This window comes from Anopheles ziemanni, assembly GCF_943734765.1.
Source record: "Anopheles ziemanni chromosome X unlocalized genomic scaffold, idAnoZiCoDA_A2_x.2 X_unloc_5, whole genome shotgun sequence".
Lineage (NCBI taxonomy): Eukaryota > Metazoa > Arthropoda > Insecta > Diptera > Culicidae > Anopheles > Anopheles ziemanni.
The window spans coordinates 656446-664672 of record NW_026689818.1 but is presented as its reverse complement, the minus strand read 5'-3'; the positions used below and the strand labels follow the sequence as shown (position 1 = coordinate 664672).

The 8227-nt window shown below is 51.5% G+C and overlaps 1 pseudogene; it reads right to left on the bottom strand.

Moving 5' to 3' along the window:
* Window positions 1-3271: 3271 nt before the first annotated feature.
* On the bottom strand, window positions 3272-5510 carry LOC131292359 (uncharacterized; annotated as a pseudogene).
* Window positions 5511-8227: the final 2717 nt, after the last annotated feature.

Sequence of the window (8227 nt, the reverse complement as noted above, 5' to 3'; positions counted from 1 at the left end):
GGCCACGTCGCAAAAAATGGCCGGTGACCAAAATGGCGAAGAAATGGAGCCCAGGGGAAGTGAAACCTTGACCTGGAACCATCCACCAAGTTCGACGGTGATGTACCAGTCGGCAGATGGTGAACCAAGCCGAGCTCAACTGTCGGCGCGACAAGCGGTTTCCGGCAAACTTCCTGCCTTTGGCGGCAACCCGGAGGAGTGGCCGATGTTTCTAGCCAGCTACAACGAAACCACGCGGATGTGCGGGTACTCCAGCGGAGAAAATATTCTACGTTTGCAGCAGGCCCTTAAAGGTAAAGCACTAAAGGCTGTGCAGTGTCGCCTGCGGCATGCGGCGAATCTGAAAGAAGTTATGGACACCCTCCAAACGATGTTCGGGCGACCGGAGATAATCGTGGATTCACTACTGGACCAAATAAGAAAAGCTCCACAACCGAAGGCGGATAAGGTCGAAACGCTCATCGACTTCGGACTGATCGTCGAGGAGATTTGTTCAACGGTGCGAACGAGTGGCGTCGAAAACCGTTTCGATGGTCCGATCCTGCAGGAGCTGGTCGAACGCCTTCCCGGAATGGTAAAATTGCTATGGGGCCTTCATAGTCTGACGCTAAAGACTGTGACACTAGAAGAGTTCGGTAAGTGGATGAAACAAATAAAAAACGCGTCACTGATAGTTACAAAACCTACCTCCACTTATCGCTCGCCCCACGAGGAAAAAAAGCACGTCGCACGGATCAACGTTCATACCGTGGGAGACTCCAAAGCGAAGCAGGTGAAGACGCAATGTCCGTGCGAGGAAGGCAATTGCATGTCGCTACTGCAATGCGAAGCTTTCTGGGCCATGCCGGTTACCGAAAGGTGGGAACATGTGAAAAGAAACAAGCTGTGCAAGAGCTGTCTCAAGTTTCACTCTTCAGCCTGCCGGATCATACAACCCTGTGGTAAAGGAGGCTGCACACTCAAGCATAATCGAGCACTCCACTCCACGGGTGAATCGAAACCTCGACCGGAAGTAGCCCAAATGACACACCTAGCAGAAGGAGGCGCCTTGCTGAAGTACCTTCCGATTAAGATACACGGACCGGGTGGAAGCTTAAGTACATTTGCCTTGCTCGACGACGGTTCTAAAGTAAATCTGATCGAGCATGATTTACTAACAGAAATTGGTCTGGAAGGTCGACCAGGACCTATGTGTCTTAAATGGACGGGCGGTCAGCAGAGAACGGAGCAGGGATCAGTAGAGCTAGCCATCGAGGTATCCGGCGCCGGACCAGAGGATAAAAAGTACTGGATACCTAGCGTACGCAGTGTCGACAAATTGGATTTGTGTTCGCAATCTGTGAGCATGAAGAAACTGGTGAGCAGATATCCTCATCTGTCGGCGGCGCCAGTTGCATCATATCACAGCGCAAAACCACGGATCCTAATCGGAAGTTCCAGTGCCTTCCTAATGCGCCCGCTGCAGGCAGTGGAAGGAGCGGCGGAGGAGCCAATAGCAATCGAGACCCGCCTGGGTTGGGTACTATCCGGTAGCTGCGGCCTACGAGGTGGACAGCCTCAACAGCTAAGTGTTAACCACATCAGTCTGTGCGAATGTGACGACTTGGAAGCTCGCATGGATGTCGCGCTGAAAGAAAGTTTCGAATTAGAAAGTCCGAAATATACTAATTCTCGACTTCTTTGCAAAAACGAGCAGCGGGCAACAGATCTTCTCCACAGCTTGACCAGATTAGCTAAAGATCGCTTCGAGACAGGACTGCTCTGGCGATTTGATGATGTCAAGCTCCCCAATAATCGTTCAATGGCCTTCATGGCGTATTGACTGCCTTGAACGACGTATGGAACGCGAACCATTCTTGCGCGACAGGATGAACCAAATTATCTCAGACCACCTGGGAAAAGGTTACATTCGGAAGCTGCTGGAAAGCGAAAAAGTAACAAAGCACCCTCGCACCTGGTACCTTCCGATCTTCCCAGTGGTCAACCCCAACAAGCCAGGCAAGGTTCGCGTAGTGTGGGATGCTGCTGCGTCGGTGAATGGCGTTTCACTTAATTCCATGTTGCTGTCAGGACCGGATCTTCTCGTTCATCATCACGTGTTCGAACTTCACGTGTTCGTGGATGCCGGCAAAGATGGGTTTGGAGCGGTTGCCTACTTCCGATTCCAGGCAGGTGAAGGGATAGAGGTAGCTCTGATCGGAGGACGAACCCGAGTAACTCCGCTTAAGTACGTCTCCGTTCCCCGGCTGGAGCTACAAGCAGCAGTCATCGGGCTCCGGCTAGCAAAAGCCCTCAGCGAAAGTCATCGTATCCCAGTTCACCGAAGGATATTCTGGACGGATTCTAGGGACGTGCTGTGCTGGATCAACTCCGATCATCGGCGCTACAGCACGTACGTAGCGCAGAGAGTTGGCGAAATATTGACTGACTCTAAACCCGACGAGTGGCAGTGGGTTTCGACTAAGTCGAATATCGCTGACGACTGCACCAAATGGTCCAAGCTGGACCAACATCTTACAACCAGCCGCTGGTTTGCTGGACCATCATTCCTACATAGACCACAGGACGAGTGGGAAATAGAAAGGATGACGCACCTGACAACGGAAGAAGAGAAACGCCACACCGTCACCGTGCATCAAGCCGTCGAGCCGTGCATCGAGTTCGATCGCTTTTCTCGCTGGACAAGGCTTCATCGGTCAGTCGCGTTAGTTTGGCGCTTCATCATGAACTTACGTGCACCGGAAGCCGCTCGTGAGCGCGGCCATCTAACTCACACGGAATTGCAATTGGCCGAAGTATCGATCATCAGAGAGGCACAACGGCAAGCGTTCCCAGAGGAATATCACCGCCTCAGCGAAACATCACAAGCTAAAAAGGGTGAAAAAATAATTGAAAAATCAAGTATTCTTTACCGAAGGAGCCCATATATGGACCAAAAGGGAATACTTAGGGTAAAAGGCCGGATTGATGCTTGTCAGCAAGTAGACGAGGAAACCAAGCGGCCAATCATTCTCCCAAAGAACGGTCATCTCACGGACCTAGTGATCGATGATTACCACCGCCGCTACAGACACGCCAATCATCAGACCGTGATGAACGAGGTTCGGAAAAAATATGATATAGCGGCGTTGCGGAGTGCCTGTCATCGGGTAAGAAGCAAATGCATGTTTTGTAAAGTTCGTAGTGCTCTACCCGACCCTCCAATGATGGGCGACTTACCCACCGCGCGACTGGCAGCCTTTTGCCGCCCGTTCTCCTTCACCGGGATCGATTATTTCGGACCGATGACAGTGGTTAACGGCCGAAAAACAGAAAAGCGCTGGGGAGTTCTGTTTACATGCCTGACGGTCCGGGCAATCCACATCGAGGTGGTTAACTCACTTAACACATCATGCTGCATCATGGCACTAAGAAACTTCCTCACGCGCAAAGGGACCCCGATAGAGATCGTTTCCGACAGGGGCACTAACTTTAACGGCGCAAGCCGTGAGTTGAAGGAAGCGATTGACAAGGTGAACATGGATCAGTTGATCGACGAGATAAACCTCCGTGATACTAAATGGGTTTTTAACCCACCAGCATCACCACATTTCGGCGGCGCATGGGAGCGGCTAGTGCAGTCAGTGAAGAAAACACTGAATAATATCCAGCTGACACGAACACCAACGGATGCTACCCTCGTTAACTGGTTGACTGAAGTGGAGCACATAGTCAACTCACGCCCGCTAACCCACGTACCTCTGGATAGTGAGGAAGATGAACCCCTGACCCCGAACCACTTTCTACTGGGCTCATCATCGGGAGTAAAACCGCTAACCACATTCGACGATGCGCCGGAAGCACTACGGAACAACTGGAAAGCCTCACAGCTACACGCCGATAAATTTTGGAAGAAATGGGTGTTATCGTACCTGCCAACACTCACCAGACGAACGAAATGGTTTGGCAAAGTAAATCCACTGAAGGAGGGCGACGTAGTGGTTGTTGTAGACGACAATTTACCACGAGGATGCTGGCCGAAGGGAATTATCGTAAAGGCTGAACTATCAAAGGATAAACAAGTTCGACGGGTACACGTGCGGCTAGCGAGCGGAAAAATACTAGAGAGGCCGGCTGTCAAAATAGCGCTGCTCGACATCGGACCGACGGAAAGTGCTTGAGCTATTTCAAGCACTTGGGGGGCAGTGTTGTGTATTGCAACGGTCCGATCGAAATAGTTCTAATGATGACATAAAGAGGGCGCTGCGGGATCGCTCCCATAGATCGCATAGAGTCGGTGCAGTGGCGCGTAGGCGTATGAGTGAGGGCGGACAGCGGCGATCACAGCTGATCGGGAATGGGGCAACGCCCGATCCCGAAACTCGGCTAAAAGGTCAAGGGCCGAGGTTGTCGCGTGACGCATGCGAAAGCGATAAAAGATGCACCGGAGATGACAAACGGGTCTTTCATTTCGGGCAGCGGAGAAAGTACGTTTAATTTTTTAACTCTTTAAAATAAAATAGAAGTGTTCAAGAAAGACGTGTGTCTAATCTCTCCTGCCGGCGGAAAGAAAGCCTGTTGCGTTGCAACAATATTCTAACAAACAACATATGTGGTTGTGGGAAATAATTGATCGACAATAATTACGTCCTCCGCGCGATCATACGATAAGCGCATATTGATGATGTCCTCCGTGCGACCATCAAATATGCGAATCCCCTCCACGACCCGGAAGATCGTGTGACGTGCCGGACCGCGTGCTGGAATGTCAGCTTATCACCGCCCTGGAGGCAGAAAATGTCACGCGACGCGTAAAAATGTTGTAAACCCCGCTGGTTTGGCGCTGGTTTGGCGCTGGTTGTGACACGCAACCAGCGGGTCTGAGATGCCCTCGTGGGCGATTTTGCGCATGCGCATGGGTCAGTAATGGCGGCCCCCGAGTACCCTGTGTAGTGATGGTCATCATGCAAACATAAGTCCGCCAGTTCCATACATTGTTCACAACATATATTTATTTTCTGTTTAATTGATTAACGACGCTAATATACACTATTCTTAATATTAAAATTCACTTAATATCACTAAACACACAAAATAACACTGGAAATGTGATCCGGCCAAGTTTAACGCGATTCCGAGGTACGCCGTCGGACCCACATAGGTCAAGTGGTAGCCAAAACCAACTCCATACAAAACAGCTCCTGCAAATAAAAAGAGATATAAAACACTTAACATGGATAAATAATATAACATATGATAAAATACTCATCTTTTTCCGTTTTCCACCGATGAATTCCTCGAGATCGGATCGGACGCCAGCAGCAGCAGTACCTCACCATGCGGAAGAGTAGCGATGTAAACAACACTACAACTTCCAATTTCGGGCCGAATATGAACCGCAAAGCAAGCCCACGTACAAAATCTTCACTCTTAACGATAATGATCACTAAATAACACTGAAAACATCACTATTTTACGCACTTTATTATCACTGCACTCGACGCGTACCAAGCGGTCACGGCGGCTGCCATCACTGAACGCTCCCCTGACAGCTTGACTGTGAGCTTGGGTTTGAGACTATGGTGGTCAAAAATAAGTGTGATCGTTGAACAGAAATCGCGTGTGGCGAAAGTTTATCTGTCCTAAAATTGTTTTAATTTGATAATGTTTTTTTTGTACGGGGTTGAGGTTTCGCCTATTCAACAATTGCATGAAAAATCGGTGATAAAAATAATTTATCCACCCGCAATAAACTTTGTCCACAGGACAACCAAATCCCACAATGATGTAGGCGGTTTCGCTTGGCACGGAGCGATTGAAAATCTGGTCGAAGTGTGAATTTGATTTTCATTGTTATTTTCAAATACATGGACGTAAATCATATTGAAAATGATGGAATCGAACGCATAATCTCTTTTCTATGTTTATTTCCGTTGTAAAATGTGCTGAAATCATTTCAAGTGCATTATGGACATGCTTTTTAAGTACGTTTAATCTGATTAGTTTTATAATAAGTTTGAAATTGAACCAACTAAGTTTGAATGACCAACAAGGTCATTGATCAAATCGACATTATTTCTTTAAGTTTGGCAAAAATGAAAACTATTTCAAAAATTGACTAAGTCCCAAAAGAGCGAGTACGAAAGTCCGGGGTCGAAGGTGGGAGTAGGATGGCCTGCTAAGCGTATCAACGGTGTTGCACATCGTTTGAAAAGTGTGGGCCAATGAGGGGTGGAAACGGATGGAGACGGGAGAAACGTAGACGTGACATGGAATTTTGAGTTCCCGCTGCCACCTGGGCGCGTGCCGGTACGTCACAAGAGAGAGTGCGTGGGAGAGCTTTTGCTACTGGCAACTCTCCCACGCGTAAGCAAGTGGAGGGGGGGCGTTCTAACTATAAAACCGACGATCAACGGATCGACGGCCTCTTTTTTCTGTTTTCGCTTGCTTTGATAAGCCACGTCAACTTCGTGAAAATAAAGCTCTTAGCAAAGAAGTATAAAATTGATATTTTATATTGACTCCCGCTACGTGCAGTTTGGCTCCCGTGCCTTGCTTCCGAAAACCCTGCCGCTTCAAAACGCCGCGTGATTGCTAGTATTCGTGCTTCGTGCCGGTTTTTCGCTCCGTGCGAACAGAACTTACGCTCACGCTGATCCATTGGTGACCCCGACGTGATTTCGTGAAAAGTGCAAAAGTGCAAAATTCTGTCTCGACATTACGTTATGAATAACGATAACGAAAGCAACGTGGCCGGGGCCTTGCGGCTACTTACCGCCCTAGAGGGCAGCGTAAAGGAGGTGGCCGCAAGCCTCGATGCGAAAATGAAACCGGAGGTGGCCGCCGTGAAGGTGGACATCTTGGCGTCCCTGTGGCGGGACGGGAACGCCGCGCTGATGCGCGTCGAAAGTGTCACCGGCCCCCATCCGCGCAGGGGCCCCTTCACGGAGGCTTATGCGGCAGCCATGGCGGCTGCAACCAAGCGCCGTGAGGGAGCCGCCTCCAAGCCGTCCATTTTGGACACCACGGTGGCGGGGCAGCCATCGCGAGCAGACCACCTGCCTCGCATAGAACTGCCCAAGTTCGAGGGTTCGCCCTCCGAATGGCCCGCGTTCTCGAGCCGATTCGAGAAGCGCGTGGCTGGGCTTACGGAGGACTCCGATAAGTTCGCCTTCTTGGTAAAGTGCCTCGAGCGGTGCGACATCGCGAGGCATAGTTGTGAGGCATTCGAAAACGCTGGAATGCCGTTCACGCAAGCTTTGGCCAAGCTGGAGGAGAGGTTCTACAAGAAAAGAGTGGCATTTATGGGCCACATTCGAAGGATTGTAGAACTGCCACGGATGAGTGCCCCATCGGCGAACGCGCTGATGCGCATCATCGACGTGGTGGAGACGGCCGTGGCCTCCGCCCGCCAGATCGCCGATGCTGACGACTCCACCTCCGTGGTGGAAGACGGGCTGATTGTCGCGCTCGTAATGGAGAAGCTGGACGCTGACACCATTGCGAGCGTGACACGGCGAGCGGACCAGCATCTCATCCCTACGTGGGTTGAGCTGCGTGGGGAGCTGGACGGCTTGGCAAACAAGATCTACTACCAGCCCAAGCGCAAAGAGGATACGGCGGTCAGGACGGATCGAGCGCGTGGAACAAACCAGCGAGCAACACGGACGGTGCTGACTGCAACCGACGCCCCGAAGCCCGCTGTCATCGCCCCCAAGCCTGCGCGGAAGGCATCGGCAACCCAGCCAGCCGTTGTTCCCACCAGCAACATTGCAAAGGTAAGCAAGGGGGGTCAGAGGGCTGGGACGCGGCGGTGTTACGCGTGCGACGAGGCGGGCCACATCACGACCGTGTGCCCAGAACTGCGCGCGCGGTCCGTAATGCAATCCATTAACTACATTATGGACCGCCGAAAGTGCATGAATTGCTTTTCGAAGGAACATCCGGCCAATTCATGCCCTAGCGAGCGGAGGTGCCAAGTGTGTGGCAAGAAGCACCACACCATGCTGCACGCACACCCCAAGCTAACATAGGAATGACTTGCTGGCTCCGTGCCCTCACGCGCCCGCTTCGGGCCTCCCCGCTCCAGTCTAGTACCTCGCCGCTCCCGCTTCGTGCCTCGTGTGTGCTCCGTGCCTCGCCGTTCCCGCTTCGTGCCCCGTGTGTGCTCCGTGCCTCCTCGTGCTACCGCGCCGCCCAGTGCCTGCTGCCTGCCGCCTGTTGCCCGCGCCGTGCCGAGTGACTCCAG